The sequence below is a fragment of the Solanum lycopersicum genome, chromosome 9 (assembly GCF_036512215.1).
Source record: "Solanum lycopersicum chromosome 9, SLM_r2.1".
NCBI lineage: Eukaryota > Viridiplantae > Streptophyta > Magnoliopsida > Solanales > Solanaceae > Solanum > Solanum lycopersicum.
Window position 1 is genome coordinate 53,327,621 of NC_090808.1, and position 20,278 is coordinate 53,347,898.

The 20,278-nt window shown below is 37.1% G+C and overlaps 1 long non-coding RNA gene across 1 annotated transcript; it reads right to left on the minus strand.

Moving 5' to 3' along the window:
* Positions 1 to 12,805: 12,805 nt before the first annotated feature.
* LOC138338309 (uncharacterized) lies at positions 12,806 to 20,045 on the minus strand. Its single transcript, XR_011211750.1, has 3 exons — positions 19,915 to 20,045; positions 19,540 to 19,609; positions 12,806 to 13,056 (listed from the first exon to the last, which is right to left on the minus strand). It is a non-coding gene; the product is annotated as an uncharacterized lncRNA (long non-coding RNA).
* Between the last annotated feature and the right edge of the window lie 233 nt (positions 20,046 to 20,278).

Genomic DNA, 20,278 nt, shown 5'->3' on the forward strand with positions numbered 1-20,278 from the left:
GTCCTCTTGGGTTCCCCCGTAACACATTTCTTGATCACTACACATTTAAACTATGCCACCAATTAATTGAAACCCACAGTTAAAAAAACATGAATAGAGCTTAATCTTCCTTCGCATAAGAACTATCCTCAAATGATGCTCATTATCCTTTCTACTACAGCAGTATACCAATATTTCATCGATGAAGATAATAATAAAGGATCCAAGTACAAACGGAGCACCAAATAAATATATATATATGCTTGATCCAACAATTTATTTTTTTATTTACTCAACAAGTCTTGTTACCAATTTTTAGCTACACCAGAGTATTTGAATAAGAAATAATGAAATAAATCGAGTGTCTATCTCTAAGTCAATTATAAGTCTGATATCAATCTCACATGGAACACCTTCAAATACTTTTTCACTATTAAAACTGACTCTGAAGGAAATGTATTAGTAGTGGCATCATGAACATAAGTTAAATAGGTAAGGAACTACTTTCCACTTCTTTTTTAAACAATAAACTCAGACTTCTAAAAAAACCAAAATACCATTCTTAAATAAATATTGAGAATCTTCTGCAACTTTAAATTAGGATGACCTGATACATTTGAGGTTATTATCTTAGACTTATAGTCATAAATTGCATGATATTGAGAAATTCTATCCATATCCAAATGATGTTTAAATCTACCGTGTATAAAATAACTAAAGTTTTTCCAAGTGTCATACTATTAATTCAATACAATATTGATGTAATCGATCTACCACTAACAACCATCTACATGAGTAGGAATATGTATAGACATAGGAGAGGAGTCACAAAACATATTCAAATACAAAATAAGGTACTTACTCACATAAATGAAGTAGACTCAAAATAAAATTATAGTCCACCGAGAGTATATCAAAGTGATAAGTTATGTATTTCTAAATCTTTGGTCCGGCATCTAGAAAATTTCACTCCGCACCTTTGTCCAGCTACGTGGCTTTCTATACTAACCCTTACCTTTACCTCATATTAAGCACTGTATTCAATATTTGACTAAGTTATTACCTCGTACCAATCAATATTAGCCTATTAGATAGTATACACTAAATCTATGTTGATAATTCTTTTCGTATTATCTACCTCCTTTGTCTGATAAGTAGCATTAAAGCGAGTTCTAATGTTGGTCATCCGTTAAAAAAACTTCTAAATGAAAGAATTATCAATACATCGAAGACACTATTCTAGAATGGTTAGTTTAGTTAGGTTTTACCTCATTATTAGCCTATGTTTCCCAAAACTCTAGTTATGGAGTTTAGTTACACATAGTTATAATCACAGTATTTATATGTTAATATAAGAATTTATGAACTTACTTCAATGAGAAAGAATAAAATCAAGAAGTTCACTTGATTAATCAACAAACGCTACAACAATCAATTCTAGAAAAAGTGTCTCAATTACTGAAATTCATCGAGGACAAAAGATTCTGCAAAAGTATAACACAATCACAAAGTCTACTTACAAAGAGTCTAACATAAGAGATCTAATCAACAAAGATTCTAATGCCAAAAATGAGGTTTTTACAACTATTTATAAAAAACAAAAACCTAATAAAAGAAGGACTCTAATTGCTGAAAATCTGTCAAAATGCGGCTGGGTCGACGGAACTTGTGATGGGCCGTCGTGGTCACGACGGGCCGTCGTGGTCACAACGTGCCGTCATGGTCACGACGGGCCGTCATGGCCTCCGTCATCCTATACTTTGCAAATCCTTCTGCTGCTTTCTTCATTACCCTTGATGAACAGGTATGACGGAACATTTCAAGCATGACGGTTCGTCGAGGGTCGCAGTTCCATAACACTTAAACTTCTTCGAATTTGGGTACTTGGACTACTTCTCTGATCATCACGAGTAACTAGCAGGACGGACCATCGTGGCTATGACGGTCCGTCATGAATTTTTGGAATCCCACACTTGGGTCAGACTTCCCCATCTTCCTTCAACATCTTAACTACGATGCCACCTACGAGCCGTCACAAGATCGACGGACCGTCACAGGCCCTGTAGGTGGTAACTTTTCTGCATTTCTTGCTCAAAAACATCCGCGTTCATCTTTAGACAAATTTCCTGCAAATAAAGAGAAACTTACATAAAAATCAATACAAAAAGGCTTTTGGACACACACTAAACTTAAGGAAAAAACATTAAAAATACCGTCATGCCACAGTATATAAACTTAAATTCGTTCTTTGTCCTCAGGCGACGCACTAGACTCACTACAAAATCTTTGTACAATAATATCCATGTTTTAGCTTTTGCAATCATTTGGTTGTCAATCCCGATCAGTCTCATCATATTTATGCATGTTATCACTTTTAGGCTTGAATTATGTGGAATCAGACCATGACAGACACACCACGCACTAACACCTATCCTCTTCAATTTGTTACCGAGGTGCTATAATTTCCGGTATTGCAACTAGTGTCCTCACTTCAAAACAACATCCTCATTTTTCATACAATGATTTAAGTTTGAGTATAAAGATTACTTTTCAACACTCACTATCAGAACAAACTCACAGCTCATTCATACATATTGCCATAAGATTGCCCTTATTTTCACTACTTTAAGTTCGCCATACAACTCTTAGGATCACGATAGGACTTTCTTAGCTTGAAACATAGGCTCAGGGTCAGGTAGGGTATATTTAGGTATACTTTAGTGACTTTTTTGCCCTCCTTGACATATCAGCTAAACATACCACTTTTTATCATTTTATTTCGTCCAATTTCTCATATGTTTTCACCTTCCTATTTTCCCTTCTTTCTTCATTTGTATAAATGACTCTATCTTTTTCTTGCTTGTATTTATTGTATTTTTTTTGTATATTTCACTTTTCTTTCAACTGGTTCTTGAGTCACTTTACTTTTGTTCTTTCTCTTTCCACTTTTCTTTCAACTGGATCTTGAGTCACTTTACTTTTGTTCTTTCTCTTTATTTGTTCTTTTAACCCCACTTTACAAAGCATTCCTCATAATAACCATCCTCAACTCATGGCTTTGCCATGAGTCAAAGTACACAATACCCAAAGTTGGGTAAGGTCCATAAAAATATTGTTTGTTGCATTAGCCACCCTCAACTTATGCTTTTGGCATAAGTTTAGGTGTACATGTCCAAGGAGGGACGTGGGCCAATGCATTATTCCCAGAAAAGATCAGTTGGGGTGAAAAAGAAAGGTCTATTTTAAGCTCAAATCATTTGGATCAAAGAGGGATTAATTTCATTCGTTTGTTTTATTTAGGCTAAAAATTGGCTATATTGAACAAGGTCCTATTATCCTTTCCTAAGTGTCTATTACAACTTACTTTTAGCAGGACTAACGAAGAAAGTTCTAGCTCAGTACAAATAGGACTATTCAGGTCTTCCCCACACTTACTTGACATCTCATTACTCTACCAGATTATCAGACACCTAGTTCAAATTTTAGACTTTGGGTCATGCAGTTGTGTATATCTATGTCATGCTTAGAGCCACACATTTATACTATGCTTATTCATGCATCATTTTCATTTCATCAGGATATTATTTTAGCCATCATAATTCAGAGTTAAACTATGTACACAAGATATATTGACATTCCAGTTCAACAATAAAAATAATCAGTCTCTTGGGGAAAAAGAACACAGGCAAGAAAACCCCAAAAGAGAATAGTGATTTGGGATACTCAGAATTCACCCTAGCACTCACATTCCATTTACCCCACTCCCAACAAAAATACAGGCAATTGTCAACAATGCATAAAAAAATTGAAGTACGAGAGTGGTAGGTGAAGCAAACCTGGGGCGCAAAGCGCCGACGATCAGCAGGCTAGTGGGTACGGTTCACCTGAACACACTAACTCTATAGTATGGACACCCTCAGTAGTGTCCTTATCGGCAACAACACTATCAGTAGTGCCTCCCACTATCAGCACATCTCTGGAGCTAGATGCCCCAGCAGCTGACTCTACAGCCCTGATCCGACGCGCCTCCTCATCAACAAACGAGGCTCTCCTCGCAGCCTCTATCTCACGGCGCTCCTTCTTCCGTGCTCTAGACTCATCCCCATCTCGAACCTTATGCCTCTTGTCATGCTCTCGAGGGGGAGGTGGTGGAATCTCAAAAGTGGCGAATAAGGCCGCCATCACTGTGTCCTCAGCAGGCTCTACAGAAGGGGCCTCATACTCAGGCACCCTAGCCTCTAAAATCATATCAATGTCCGCTCGAAGACTCTCGACCGCAGCCTGAAGGGTTGACATGTCCACATGAGGGTCTGGCCGGGCTAGCACCCGCAACCCAAAAGCGTCCAAGCGCTGATGAACCTCAGCGATCTTCCGCTCTGTGTGCTGGACCATATTCCGCTTTCAAGCGTTCTTCTGCCTCGGCAATAGACCTCTGCATCTAAGGTTGGATGTGATGCAGAAGTGTAGTCATCTGTGCCTCTAGTTTCTGTACCCTAGCAGGCGGGACCAAAGCAGGGAAAGGGGCTAAGCGAGAGGAGATAGGGGTAGTGCTACTACTAGGGATAGACTCGATCGGGGTAGTGTCAGTGGTTTCAGAAGCAGCCTGCGTATCCATGACAGCATGTGCTACCATATCAACCAGATTTTCACTAAGTGGAGGCAACTCTGGACGTAGCCTTCTACGTGGAGCCAACTCATTAGCCTCATCCCTGATGAGGTCGATATCAACAGTGCCCAGCGGAGTTTTGAGTTGATCAATATGTCAGATGGGCAAAACTGAGGACATTCATAGGGAAAATATCATGCACGGAAAAGGGTAAGTAGTTGTGACCTTGAAATCCATCTCGTGTATGACCACTTGTAGAAGCGAAACGAAGTCCACCTCAAACCCGGCTATCATCACCGCCATCATAACATCACGATCTGATGTGACTATTATCAGTGGCCGTGGGGGAAAGGCAATGACGGACAATCAACCATAAGAACTTAGACATGACGGTCAAGTTAGCCTTCCTGATGGCTCCTTTCAGCTCCGTTACCCAGTCGGCACCCTCTCCATCAACAGACAAGTGCAGGTCCATCCACCTCTTAGTTGTTTCTCTCAGCGATGACTCACACAAGAATTGGCCATCTTTTAAATTTTCCATCGGTAGTCGAACTTGGCGGTGAGAGGGGTCCGATTGGCATCAACATCCTCGCCGTATAGATACCGCTTGATGGCAGGAAGGGAGATATCGACCTGAATGCCATGTACTCGGACATGCTCAAGTGGGGCCTGTTTGGCAGGGGCAACCTTCTTATATATTTGTGATCTGAGAGTAGCCACGTAAGAGGCGTAGAACTCTCGGACCAACTCCTCACTACAATGGCCCAAAGAACGCACTGTCCACTCTAGTCTGTGTCAGGTGAAGAGATTGTGGATCTCTGGCATGGTGGGGAGACTACCCGTAAGGACTTGCCTCTCTAGTGTAAGGGTCTGTGTCATGACTACTTTATCATTCAGAAACTTGCAGTCTGAATACACTTAATATTGCTTGTCGACACACCACCGGTTGGGCTGGTCAACAACCGAGGTAAGAGCACGAGTCACTGAGCCGGAGTGGAATCAGAACTGTCAGCCTCAATAGATGAGGACAACGGTGCATCTGTGGCGGGTGCAGGGACTTCAACGGACCCTGAGGCTTCCTCCGACCACGAAACTCCTAAGGAGACAGACACTCCTTTTTCATGCGTAGTTGACCCAGAAGGTGTGCCGGTTAGTGTGCGCTCCTTATCAGTCTAGGAGGCAGTGACTATGCTGGGCACCACCTTTTTGGGCGTAGCTCTTGTAGCACGTGCAGCTCGTGATGGAGTGGTAGTGCCTGGGGACATGTACTTAAGCTCATGCTCATCATGAGATCCTATGATCAGACAGACAGATGAAGTAACAAATTTTGAACGCCTACTTGCATAAACTCGATCTTGTTTTAGTTCCATAAGAGAAAGTACCTATAAAGAATCAATATTAGTACGAGAAGGAGCAAAAAAGATGAGAAAAAATAAAACAAAATAATTATAAGAGCTAAGCTGTAATGACTTTCTGCAGTAACAGTGAAACACGTTGGACCAGGTGACGGCTCGTCGTGAGCACGACGGACCGTCATGGGGTCCGTCATGTCTTAATTCAACTATGTTGATGTGGAGACCCCTAAAGGAATGTCTTTGACAAGTATGACGGCTAAGCAAGACGGACTGTCGTGACAATGTTAGTCCGTCGTCGATGTCCGTCGTGGGGTACTTAGAAAAAAGTATGGAGACCCTTAGGAGAGGGGTCTTTTACCGTGACGACGATTTTGTAGGACGGACCGTCGAGGGTATAATGGTCTGTCGTAGATGTCCGTCAGAGGACAATTAGAAAAAGTTGGAGACCCTTAGGACAAGGGTGTCTGACAAGTATGCCGGTTGTGCAGGACGGACCGTCGTGGTAATGACGGTCCGTCGTAGATGTCCGTCAGAGGACACTTAGAAAAAGTATAGAGACCCTCAGGAGATGGGTCTCTGACCATCACGCAATTGTACAAGATGGACCGTCGAGGGTATGAAAGTCCGTCGTAGATGTCCATCATAGAACACTTAAAAAAGTAGGAGACCCTTAGAAAAAACATCTCTGACAACCAGAACGATTGTGCAGGACGTACCGTAGTGGGAACGACGGCCGTCACATGTATTCGTTGGTGGACACTTAGAGAAAACATACAGTGGGATGTTGGAACACACCCTATGATGGTCCATCGTGGGTACAACGGTCCGTCATCGGGGTCTCGTTGTGTCATTCAGTGACAGAACTGGGGATGCCACAATCATTTCCTATGACTCAAATGGAATTTTTAGTGTTAACCTACATGTTTCTAGCCCAAATACCAAGCAAACCAGCAATGCTAAAGCACCTATTTCTAGAGTTTTAACAATGTAATTTAAGGATTCTTAACCTAGGTCAGACAAATTTGGATCAAATAAAAAAAGACCCACCAAAAAGAAATAGGATAATACAAATTAAAAAAAACAAAAATGCAATGTAAATAGGTTGAGATCAGATACACATACGTGAAAATTTGAGAAAAACAAGCAAGGGAGGTACTTGGTGATCAAGAACAGAACCATAACAATCGACTCGAATGAGTAGAAAGGAGATATCGGGAATTAGGGAATTTGGGGAAGCGATCGGTTGATAGAGAAGGGAGGTAGGAAGTTGGAAGTTAAAAAGGGAAGGAAATACTGTGCAATGAAGGAGTGGGTTTTTTAAAGGTTGCCAATTTTTTAAATTACCCCAACCGGGTTGGGTTGGGTACGCTCATTAATGACGCAACGAGTGCCCGATAGCGGTCCATCATAGATGCGACGGTCCATAATTTGTTCCATCATGTGTGACCTTGTTTTAAAAGTAAAAGAAAGACGTACTTGGCATGAAGAATTCATGCGACGGTCCATCGCATGCGTGACATTCCATCGATGTGTCTATCAGTGACTGTTGCAGAGTGATTTTCTACAGAATTTCTTGGTGATATGCCTGCAAATTTAAAACCCATTAGTAGAAAATGCTACCATTACTAAACGTAAAAACTATAATTATTGGGTTGCCTCCAAATCTGTGCCTGATTTAATGTCGTGGCACGACTGAGGACACTTGATTACTCAGCCTTCGTGAAGATGGTATGACTCGATCACTTCATTCACCGATTCAGCATGCCCAAAATAGAGTTTTATTCTTTGTCCATTTACCTTAAACTGTACACCCTCCTTGGTTTCTAACTCAACTGCTCTATGAGGGAATAGTTGGGTAATCAAGTAAGGTCCAATCCATTTGGACTTGAGCTTGCCCAGAAACCAACGCAACCTAGAATTGTCTAAAAGCACCAAATCCCCAACAATAAACTCTCTTTTCTCACTTTTTAGGTCATGGTACTTCTTCATCTTTTCTTTGTCGTATATAGCAGATACAGATTGGAGCTCACCACTCTTCCTTATGGACCTACAAATGTTGTAGGTCGCTTCTTCATTGTTCAATTGAAATTTCATCTGCCCCTTTTCCATATCAACTAAGGCTCTACCCGAAGAAATAAATGGAATCCCAAGAATAATAGGCACTTTAAAAATAGACTTCACAATCAGGAATAACAAAATCTGACGTAAATATGAAGGACTCCACTTTTACTAACACATTGTGTAATATCGCTATAGGCTTTTTCACTGTTCAATCGGCCATCAATAGCCGCATGAAGTGGGCTTTGGGTCACCCAAACCCAACTTCTTGTAAATCGAGAGAGGCATGAGATTTATGCTTTTCCCCACATAACGTAATGCTTTCGCAAAATATAATGACCCGACTGTACAAGGATAAGTGAACGCACCCGGATCTTCTTTATTTTGTACGAGAGATCTTGTAGCAATAACACTACAATGCTGCATTCTATCATCAACCTCGAAAGTGATCAATCTTTTCTTTGTAACCAGATCTTTCATAAACTTGGCATAACCGGGCATTTGTGCTAGAGCTTCTACCAAAGGGACATTGATAAAAAGCTACTTCAACATTGTTATAAAACAGCGATATTTACCATCCTCGACCTTTTTCTCTAATCTATTAGGAAAGGGTGGTGGTGGTTTAGGCATGGGAATTACCTTTATAAGCATGTCAACATCTTTTTCAATGTTATCTTCTACTTTACCATTAACCTCTATCACTTTATCATTATATTTTGTCATTTTTTTCTCATTAGACGGCATAGGTGAGTCAATGGTTTGCTTACCACCGCGAGTAGTGATTTCCATACAATGTCCATTATTTTTTATATTTTGGATAGTGGTGCTAGGAAGAGTGCTCGGTTGCTGGTTGTTCACATTCGCAGATAGTTGGGCCATTTGCAATTCAATCTGCTTAATTTATATTGCATGTGTATCGACTTTCTGCCCAATACCCTCTAAATCACTCCTTAACTCTTTAATGTGCTCATCAGTAGCATCGAACCTCCTTACCATTTTGTGCAACATATCATCAGCTCGTAATATCTCCACCATCCCTAGGAGTAACTTCATGATTTTGAGGAAGGACATATGGCCCATTCCTATCATTTCTGTTACCATAGTTACCCTTGTTGATGTTTTTGTCGCGGTTGTAGTTTCCATCTCGGACGTAATGACCCTCATGGTTATAGTTACCATAGATCCGAACTTGGTTTCCTTGACCTTGGCATCAATTCTCCTGATTTGAGCCTTGGTCACTCAGTCAGAAGCCCCTCGTCTGTTCATTTACCGCATAGGAATTCTCCTCATAATAACATTTATCATTTGGTGGTGGTGGTTTAGACAAGTAGTTAACTGCATTTATCTTTTCTGCACCCCAGTGATATGTTTTAATAACAACCCAAGCTCTGTTATCATCTAAGACATTTCTTCATGAATCTCATCTCTGGCTGGGTTGTGAGTGGATTGCACTGCGAAGGTGTTTCTCGCAATATCTGACTTCGTAGTACTCAAAGCTTTATTGTTTTGGGAGATTTTTTCTAAATTTTTGGCAATCTCAGCATAAGGACACTCCCCATAAGAGCCAACTGCTATAGTATCCAACACCGCTTTATTATTATCATCCTATCCCCGATAGAAATATTCCTTCAATGACTTATCATCTATGCGGTGAGTGGGGATGTTTCTCAAAAATGAGGTGAATCTATCTCAAGAACTACTAAGTGACTCTCCTGGTTGTGCCACAAAGTTGTTCACTCTGTCTTTATGGTTTAGTTTCTTGGAAACCGCATAGTAGCATGCTAACAAAACGTCCCTTAGTTGGTTCCAAGTGAAAATTGAGTTAAAAGGGAGCTTAGTGAAAAAAATATTAGCTTCTCTCCCATCAGTGAGAGAGGAAATACTCTTAGCCCTATTACATCCAAATCGAAATCAGGCATCCCTACACAAATTATACACACTTCCCTTACCTTATCTATATGGGGATGTGGGTCTTCAGAAGGTTGCCCTGAAAACAAACCTCTGGCGGTGAGCATTTGCATCAAACAACTATTTACCACAAAGGTCTGGCTTCGTGGTAGAGGGGGCAAGAAAAGTGGCCCATCAGAGTCTGTTATATTATCATAGCCTCTGTAATATTCTTGAGGGCGTGGTGCAGGATTCTGTCCCCTTTGCTGATTTTCACCCGGATTGTCGAGTAGTAACAGACCATCAACATCAACCGGAGTTGGGTTGTTCTGGTTTGGATCATAATCATTTAATACCCAAGTTTCAATTCATATTGCGTAGTATAAGCTCTAATTCGTGATTGTAGGGAAACAAGGGTTTTCTTCCTCTATGTGTATCCGGCATACAAGGAAGATATTTCTGCAAGAATCAAAAACAATAAAAAAAAGTAAAATTAAGAAAATATCGACTAAACTATTGTAATAAGTTTAAGTTAATCTAAAATCTACTTTCTCCGGTGGCGGCGCCAAAATTTGATACGCTCAAAATTACTTCTGCAAATAAAGAAAAACTTGCATAAAAATCAACACTAAAAGGCTTTTGGCAACACACTAAACTTAAGTAAAAAACATTAAAAATACCGTGAAACCATGGTATATAAAATTTCAATAACATTGTTAACACTTAATTCAATATCTGAAAGGCTCCTAGCAATATGAGTTTGTCACTACTTATCATAAACCCTTCATTTAAAAAGTCTTTGCTAATTGATATCCAATATAGGCTTTTATAATCTCTTGATGTATTAAACTTAACTCACCATGTGGATTCTATCAAATGAATATCAACATGGTCATCTAGCCATCCAACTTAAAATATTTAAATTATCTTCAATATACTTCCACTATAAAGGATGAAAAGAAAATCCATTATACAAATTTGTAACAAGTCTTACCCTCTCAAACATTATTAGAAGTAATCACATTTTATGTCCTTGTCCTAACTCAACTTCTACACATAGCCTTACTATGATCATTATCCTCTTATTTGATCAACTGATATTTCTAATCCTACACTTCTCTTAAACATATCAACATTATACCATTTCAGTACTGAATTATTTTTCAATCATAAACATGAGTTACAAGAGTGTCGTAGTAAACTCAAATAAAATTCATGTATCCTTGTCTAAATTACAGTTTAAGAAAACCATTCTAACTATTTCAAACCTCGTCAAATTCATTCTTTATAATCGAAAAGCTTGTTACTAGAATAGTTTGCTAACTAGGTCAAAACTATATTAAATCATATAATGACATCCCCTTCCACTGATGTAAAACCTAAAAATATTCCCTCACTATTGTTGAGATAGTGGAATAAAGTTTTGACCTTAAATGAAATCACCTAACATTGATTAATTAAATAATAGAAATCTCCTAAAGTCCTATAGCTCCTCGAAGACAAGTAAAGAACGTCTCTGCAGCGATCCGCAAGAGTCCACTAGACTTAGCTCTTGTACTCGTGAGACTGATGAACCTATGGCTCTGATATCATGTTCTTCCAAATTTTAAATACCTAATGCAACCGATCATTCCTTACCTTTTTAATTCTTACCCTGACAAAATATACTACCACGAACGTAGACTCTCAATGAAAAAAAACATGAATTCATATCTAAATTATGTAGCACAATCCATCTATCTTTCAAAGATTTTCTCATACATTGAAGAATTTTGTGAGCTCATGTATCTTAGCTTATCATAAATCGTCTCTCTACCAACCTTATAATATCCTTCGCTAAAAATCCAATCATACTCATATTTCAAACTCAAAATCACAAAAAAAAATTATTGTCGCAATTCATGTTGAAATTCTGTACACTCGTTTCTCAAGTCTTATCCAATAGTTTTTAACTAATCAGATGAACCTGTGTCACTATTACCATAACAAGAGAAAAATGGGTGAAACCACACATCTATAAGCCTAATTCTCTATATACCTGTTTCGCCCTTGATATTAGATAAAATATTCAAGTTATCATCCCTTTTAGAAAGCTACACTACAACCCTTTTTTTTCATTATGACTATAGCTCCTTTCAATTCTATTCGAGCGGTGTGCGAGTGTCTCCTAAGACTTTTCATACAAACAATTTACTACCCAAGTAGTAGAAAATTACAAGCTTAGATACCCACAATTGTTATTACTACACAAAATTCGCTTTACCAACAATCATTATTATATAGTTGCATCTCAATTAGAATCTATCACAAACTCTTATTACAATCGTGTTTAGTTAGCTCTTTTTATCACTACGAAGTCAACTTTTTCATCAATATCCTTATCATGGATTGACCACATAACTCAACCTATTCCAATTACTAAATATTTCGAATCCGATTACACATCCGTTTCGTAAGTCTATAACATTTTCCTTAAATCTAGGTCTAACGTTCAAGTCATACAAGACACCAACTGCTCACAAGAAAATCTATGCACGATTCATTACTATATGTGAGAGTTAATGGAGTGAAGCAATAAAAATCAAATCATATGAAGACTATTTTCCTAATTAAATATTAAAATGGAATAGAAAATGGGTAAGGGGGAAAGATGGGGGTCTCACATGGATAATGTGATAGGCATTGGTAAGATTTCCGATGATATAAAGGGAAAGATGATTACTATAGTATGCGGATTGTAATTAGAGAATGCCAAAGCATATGGGTATTATGTCACGACAGGGGATCACCTCTTAGAAGTAACATGGCTCACTTGACCTCTCGAAGGTCATGTACAAGCCCATAGACATCATTCATCGTATTGCCATAAGAAATTTAACGAAAATTTTTAAACCTTTCCTAGCACATCGTATGCTAGAAACATCACTTCATATATATAAAATATCATAATACATAGTTGGACTCTAAGTATATCTTGCCATATTAGACTCAACATCATTAGAGTAGAATAGAGACACGACCCTTATCAACATATGCTAATAAGTAAGTTATTACATAACTTTTGAACATAAACCGCACATGTGAAATCTTGACGTATAAGGATCCCTCTTTTGAGCTCGGGAAACATATAAGACCCCTTCACTTTAGAGACATCCTTTAAGCATCCATTACCTACACATTGTGTAAAAAGGTAAAAAAGAATGTGTTACACTCGATAAATGAACTAAGATAACTAGATCCTCACATGTGCCTAATAAGGGTAATAAAATGATTAATAAAATGTTTGCATCATGTATAATTTGTTTGAGGAGATTTAGAGGTCAAAAGTCCAAAACATTCAAAAGTTGGTCTAGTTGTGCTAGTGCGTTCTTGTATGTTTTCCTTGTTTTTATGTGTTGTTTCGAATCTAAAAACATTTTAGTTGACTCTATTATCTTAATACACATGTTAAGGGTAAAAACTTCCAGGAATGACTCACCGAGAACCATCCTAAGACCCCCCCCCCCGAGGAGGACCCAAACGATGGACAAAGAGGCTACTCAAGACAGAGTATAGCAGCTAGATTTGGGGCTGCCCTGGCGTCGCGCGCCTGGAACTGAATTTTCCTGTGCGACACACACCCAACACGCACCCCACTTCCTCACAAATTATTTGGGGCAAGAATCATAGGCTGCCTGCGCGATGCGCAGCCACTTCCCTGATGTGATTCGGTAGTTTTAAAGTCAAATTTTACATGTCTAAAAGTCTCAATTAGTATGGGGTGTTTTGGTAACTTGGGGGGAAGTTTCTGAACAATTTTTAGGACCTATTTAACCCATTTCCCATGTAAAAACCCCAAATCCATTAAGAAATCCAAAACCCCAAAACTCTCTTCTCTTCCAAAAAATCCAAAAACCTCCATTGAAGACCAAGATCAAGAACAAGCTATGTAGGTGGATTCTTGGAGATTTGTTCACAGATTTTCATTGGCTTTATAATGTATAAGATATGGTAAAACTTCATTCATAGATAACCATTAATCTATGGAGTCCTTTTAATGTTTTTCCAAACAGGATTTTAAGTAAGAAATCCTATCTTTCTGTCTAGCCATGAATTCTTTCTCAAGTTGATTTCAAAAGTATTATACTGATGAATATATGTATAGATACTGATTTTATGATGAAGTTCTATACAATTTTATGAAGAACCCATGATCCTCCTAATTTTTCAAATTGGCCTATAATGTGGGTCTTGTGATCTTGATTTCATGTTTGTGGCTTTGTGATTAGATTGTATTGAATTGCTTATTTCTATTACTATCTATGTCAGATTAAATATGAGTTGTGGAGGAATTATCAAATTTGATAATTACTTGGAGATTTGGTAAATTTACCTATTCCTCTAATTAGCTTAGAATGTATATTTAATTGTGTTGATTGGTATGGTCCACTTTTGGGGGCAGTGTTTACATTCTTGTACATGTTTATGTGTTAATACCATGACATTCAAGGCATTAGATGCAAGATGAATTGATGTTATTATTTCTATGTTTAGGAAGTTAAAGGATTTAACATTGACTCTAATCTCATGTTCTAAATGAATTGATGTTATGTGAAGTTATACGAATAGTCTTTAGGTGTGTGAATGATGTTGTATATATGTGAATGATCATGTTAGGGTGTGGTGTGGTCAATGTGGCTAATGATTATGAATACTCTTATAATATGGTCCTTACCTATATGAACCTTATATGAATGTATGATCAAAGTATGCTAGGAATATTTTATTCTAATGTTGAATATGTTAGTGTCTCCTATGATGTAATGTGAGTATGTGTAGTCTATAGTCCTTAATACATATATGTGTAGGAATTGATACTTGAAGATTATTGTATATGTGTTGTGATCTTTAGAGGGTGGCTTCCTCAATGTTAGGTGTTAAGACATTATGTGATCATGTTTACCAATGTACACACACACTATGCATATCTATGAGTAGGGTAGATTCATGATGATTAAGGAAAGGATAGTTCTCCTATACATCATTACCTATTCCTATGCATGTGAAGTATATGATTAATGAAGTTATGAACATGTGTGATTAGAGGTGTTATGTGAAAGTAGATCTCATATTGTATGTAACACACATGATGTATGATTGTATGAACATGTGAAAGGACATTCTCACATGAAGTAGGGTCTATGATGAAAGTACATTTTCATCTTAGAATCCTTTGAGTAATATGATGTATGAAGGAGCAAGTAAAGCCTTCTTTATGAAATAATGCACTAAAGGCTGAAATATATTTAGAAGGGGAGTTAGAGCCTAGCACCGAGTAAAAATGACAAATGAGAGTGGGGGCTTCACTATAGTAAGTCTGGCTTCCTAACCTAGATGTTGTCTCATGAGATGGAAACCTCCACGCTAGTAAGTCAAGGTTTCTAGAATCAATCTCGATGTTCCATAACTACATGCACCCGTAGGTTATATCTTGTGGTTTCCACCTAGATAGATATATACGAATGGTTGAACCTTAGGGAAGTGTTAACCCCTCTCTTTTCAGCGTGGGAGTAGAACACCAGATTCCATGTAGCTCAAATGGTCTGTGTTAGTTATGGCTATGTGTCCCGAAGGTTAATAAATTAACTAAGATAAGAATATGAATTCTAATCTAAATTCCTTGAGAAGTGTAATTACTATTGGGAGGACTATGGACCATAGATATGCATTGCATTAGATGACTTCAAGAAAGGATAGTATTTTAGCCTCTTAGGAAGTAAAGATTTATGTTATGTATGACTTGTATGAATGCATGTTTAAGTGACTTTTCTATGTTAAGACATGAATTATGACTATGCATGGGAGTAAAATTGATGGCTTCTAAATAAGTTTACTTAGTATATGTGGGTGTATGCGACTCCATGTGTACATTACACAAGTAAGATTTATAAGGGTTTATGAGGGTTGTTTACCTATGATATGAACTAAATAAGTTATGACTAAGGTGGTATTAAAGGAAAGAGTTCTTATTTGTGATTCTATGGACTATGTGGCATTATGTCTAGTTGTAAATGAAAGTGTTATGACTTGTTAAGAATGTTATACCTAGTCTAGGGTGACTTCTTAGCTAAACTTGGTGGAAGTAGTATTATGGGATGCTACCTACACACTGCATTAGTGTTATTTAGGAGTTGTTTTAGGTTATGGTCCTTATGTTAAGTTGATGTATATGATGTGCTAATGTGTGGTTGTGTTTATGAAGCATATCTATGAAAGAATATTGTAAGGTGACCTCAAGGTGATACATTGTGCTAAGTACTCTTGAGGGTTACTTAAGGAAAGAAGTAATATTAAATAGAGGTAATGATTGTATATATTGAATATGTCTCTAAGTATGATAAATGGTTTTATTATAATATTATTAGTACTATCGATGTCTATATGATGTACGTGAACTATATTGAGCTTATATGTTCCTATGTACATGAAGTTTACTAAAAAGACATGTTGCATGATTTCAAATGAAATGTACTTTTTAAATGTGTGTTTTTTTATGGTTGTGATACATAGTGAATTGTTGTACTAATATTATTCTTCTTCATCTTTTTACACAAAGTACAGGTGTTGATGGCTAGATGATGTCTTCTAATTGAAGAGATTGTACAGAACTCCCAAGTTCAAGTAAGTCAGCCCTTATGATTCAAGGGTTGCTATGTCAAGATGTTCTTTAAGTTGATGTAATAACTTAGACTTATATTTTGTGTTGTATAAGGTCGTTTCCCTATTAAATTCTATTGAGTTGTTTCTTAAGATTACAAAGAGATTTAGAGTCTAACTATGTATTATGATATTATATATATATATATATATATATATATGTCTGTATCATATATATATATATATATATATATATATATATATATATATGAAGTAATGACCTAGAATACGATTACCGCTATTTTTACGGTTATGCAATGAAAGATGTCTAAGGGCTTGTGTTAGACCTTCGAGAGGTCAATGTTGCTGTGTGACAATTTGAGGATACCATAACTTCTAGGGTATACCCTCGGGTCGTAACGGAATGATACTAGTACAATAATGCACTAAGTATGACAACCATGCAAAATAATGCATTTAAAGAGGACATTTGGTTAGAAAACAATGCATCATGCCTTTTAGCAAAACTTCATAAAACCTAAATAAAATAAGTACATTATAGCTCATATACTACATATATGCATAGACACTAATCGGAACATCACATACAATCGTATAATTCATTTAAATCTCATTTATGATTTCATAATATAATCTTCGTTTTTACTGTAAGTCTCTTACCCCTAAGTAAACCTCTAGTAATACTTGGTGCATTGCATGAATAGTGTCGTGTTCCACTACCTACACTCAAGCATCACCTTAAGGTCACAAAGGTGAAAATTCATACAACCTTCGTAAGATTAAACCCTTACTTTCACATAAGTACAACATATGATGAAATACATACTCTACATATGACTTAACATTCTTCATGAACCACATATAACACTCATTTCAAGACCATATGTAAGTAAACACTACCAACAACATAATAAGAAGTAATAGTCAACAATAGAATACTTGGAATATATTTCATTTAATATCATCAGACCTTACTTACAATCCCAATCTAATCCTACTAGTGCAATACACATCTGAAGTCCCATATCATCACACATACTTAGTAAACTCACAAGGACACCACAAGCATACCATTTACTACATACACCAACATGATAACCATAGTCAAATATATACATAAGTAGGGCCTTCATCATATGACAACTAAGACGAACACCATGCATATCAAGGTAAGACCTCATTATATAATCAATAAGCCCAACATCATGCACATCAAGTGAGACCTCATCAAATAGACATGGACTCATACTATACATATTATCATAAGAAATGGTCAATATAGTAATGTCATGCATAAAGGGCATATACATATGCATTTACATATAGAACACCTTCCTTGAACTCCCTTCAAGAGCTACTTGTGCAAAGCATAGGTAAAGTCCCATACTCTCACCTACACCAAGGAACTTCTCTTAGGTTATCCTAGTTAGGGTTACTTATTTTACTTCCACTAGCCATTTTCCTATTGGGAAATACTAGCCTCAACCTACAATAAAACCATGTAACTAAATATCAAATCCGGTGTCATCCCCTCACACCAAGAGAGGGTATCTTACTTGCCAAGGTAAGACATGAGTATCATTCAAGAAATTTAGGTGGATCCACTTGCTAGGTTGTGTGGGGCAACATAGTTAAGGAACTAGGAAATGTATATTGATACCCGGTTTATGCCCTTGACAATCATAATTTCCACCTCATGAGAAACCATGGGTGAATCTCCCTCCAAGGGAAGTCAACACCTCATTTGGAACCATAGGTCTCCTTCCAAGGGAAGTCAACACCTTATAAGAAACCAGTGGTTAAAAGACCTCCTCATTATGATGGGGAACCTCTAATTTGTCATGTTCATTCCGTGCTAAGCTAAGTTCCCTTTTTAAAAAGACTTTATTAACTTTATTTCAGAAAAATAGGCTTTAGAAGTATTAACCCATCATATGCTTAGATCATAGGTTAAACATGAGAATTGTCCTTCAATCAACCTAAATCATGTGAGAAACTTTTCACATGAACATAGTATATTCAAGCATAGTCTAGTTTAAGAGTACAGTTGAGAATACCTTTCAAAAGACCCTACATTACTAGAATGTCATACATACTTCATTATTCATTCATTCATATGTGTGTTCATGTTCATATATGAGGAAACCTTTCAGATACCACATTTAGACTCTACACATATGCATACTTCATCATATCATATACTTTCATATTCATAGGTTAATCACGCATTCATGTTCATATACATAGAGTAATCACCCTAGGAGTTATTTTGTCAAGGTAGACATGTGCAATGTATAGGCATAGTCTCATACCCTTACCTATACTATTTCACCTATCAAGTTATCCTAGTTTATATATATGTTCATACCTTCATGGACAAGTACTTTACATGCATAGTAGTAGACAAATAGTGCATATGAGAACCCATTTCATTAGACACCGTAAACCTATGCTACTTATAGATATGCATGAGGTGTGTGTACATTGGACAACATTATCACATAATGTCTAGAAACATAACATTGAGGCAGCCACCCTATTAAGACCACAATACAAATTCATGCATAGACAACACACCACATCATAGTATAGAAGACAAGACACCTTAACATTGCATGCAATTCTCCTAAAATATGCAAAGAGCACATATTCATATAGGGGTACATAGATAGGGGGTCATTCACTATTTATACTTCATCATTGGCAGCACTTAAACCATACTTAACCCTAACAAGTTCATTTAAATGGAGAAGATATCACCAATACACCTACAACATGATACTAGATTAAGAGATTATGCTTAATACTTCATATTGGGTTATCATTATAACCACACTTCATAATTCATAACTTGCCTTCAATGCCATGATCAGTATAAATAGATAACGACAAGAAATTAAACACCGCCACCGTAAGTGGACCATACCATACGATACGAAACAAGGACAATTCAACTATCAATTCTATAGAAAAGTAGAGAAAATATCGCAATCTTACCAATTTTTAATGCTTTGATCATCATTCATCAATTCCCATAATTCATCAAAAATTCACTGCAAAACATTATCTAAACGTACAATAACATAAACGAAATCAACAAATCAATGATCATAGGTTTAAGATCACATTACCCACATTATAGTCTAAATTGGGATTTTGGGGGGAACATGGGATCATCATGAAATTGGATTGAAATCAACATAATAAACAGTAGTAAATCGTCAATTTATCATTAGCATGCTTTTGAAATCAATTTGAGAAAAAACTCATGGCTAGATTGAAAGATATAGAGTTTGATCATGAAATCTCTTTGAAAACCTTTAGAAAAACACCTTAGATGAATGGATAACTAAGGATGAAGGACGACCATACCTCATTTCATGAAGAAGACACTAAAAATGATGAAGAATCCATGGAAATTGAACCCCAAAGCTGACCTTGATCTTCATCTCTGGTGGAGGTTTCTAGAGAGGATTTGTTTTGGGAAGTAAGGTAAAATTTTGAAGAATAAATCGGGAATGGTTTTTTTATGTTATTAGCTAATTTAATATACCTAAAATACCCCATAATAACCATCCATACTATTTTTGGAATGTGGGGTGAATTTCCCAATTCACCTCTTGCATGGAAGAGTTTTAGACGTGTTCAGGTCTTATTGACAGAGGACAGTCGACGGACCGTCGTTTAGTCGACATCACGTACTGTTGCTCCATAAATGTTGACTGAGATATAGATT